General features: G+C 52.3%; 1 non-coding gene across 1 annotated transcript; it reads right to left on the bottom strand.

Moving 5' to 3' along the window:
• Window positions 1-534: 534 nt before the first annotated feature.
• On the bottom strand, window positions 535-607 carry Trnas-gcu (transfer RNA serine (anticodon GCU)). The gene has a single exon. It is a non-coding gene; the product is annotated as a tRNA-Ser (tRNA).
• Window positions 608-1,049: the final 442 nt, after the last annotated feature.

Genomic DNA, 1,049 nt, shown 5'->3' with positions numbered 1-1,049 from the left:
GGTCAGATGAACGCCGACGTGGGAGTGCCTTAACAAGGTGTGGGTTCGAGTTAGTTGGTAATCCACGATCAACACTTCTTGCGCAAAATTTCTTAGACAACGGACGAAACACGCGCCCGTCCGTGTCTGTTTCGTCCGTTGTCTAAGAAATTTTGCGCGAAGAAGTGTTGATCGTGCGAGTGCCACTAGCAGACTCCTATGTCAAGGATTAGGGTCACATCCGGACTTTGTTCTCGGGGAAACAACAAGAACAGCAACAAACTCACAGTTGCGTACGCACGTAAAATAATAGATAGTTCGATAATTGGGGCCCCAAGGAGCTTGGGGAGCCAAGAAATTTGCGAGCCGCCAGGGCGCATGCGCAGAACACAATAATAATAATATCTGGGGTTTAACGTCTCAAAACAACGACATGATTATGATAGACGCCGTAGTGGAGGGCTCCGGGAATTTCGACCACCTGGGGTTCTTTAACGTGCAGCGAAATCTAAGTACACAGCCCTACACCATTTTCGCCTCTATCGAAAATGCAGCCGCCGCGGCCGGGATTCGATCCCGCGACCTTCGGGTCAGCAGCCGAGCGCCATAACCACTAGACCACCGCGGCGGGGTGATGCGCAGAACTCGAGCCACTCTTGGGCTCTTGCGCTCGCGTTGACCCAAGCCCCGAAAATCGAAAGCTAGCGTGGGTCCCCAAGGTGTCTTGGGTCGCCAGCGAGACGACGCAGACTCAGCGCGGGCAACGACGCATTATCAAAGAGCGTATGCTTGGGCATGTTGGTAATTCATGTTTCACTTTTTGAGCGCACAAAATGACAAGGACGAAAAACGACGCGGAGTATGGCGAAGGAGGTTAAACAATTACACCATCTCCCGCTAAAGGGGACCATGAGGCGATGCGAAGCCGCAGCACTTGCACGATCGCGTTCCGTTGGCGTTCGTTGGGCATGCTACCGACCTCGCGTCGTGGAACGCGAATGCGCGCTCGTGCTGCAAATCATATTGAGCACGAAAGTACTTACTTTTAACAGAAGAGATGTTTAAACTCG

The sequence above is a fragment of the Rhipicephalus sanguineus genome, unplaced genomic scaffold (assembly GCF_013339695.2).
Source record: "Rhipicephalus sanguineus isolate Rsan-2018 unplaced genomic scaffold, BIME_Rsan_1.4 Seq7731, whole genome shotgun sequence".
Classification (NCBI taxonomy): domain Eukaryota; kingdom Metazoa; phylum Arthropoda; class Arachnida; order Ixodida; family Ixodidae; genus Rhipicephalus; species Rhipicephalus sanguineus.
The sequence above is the reverse complement of the archived record's forward strand: the minus strand, read 5'-3'. Positions and strand labels throughout refer to the sequence as shown.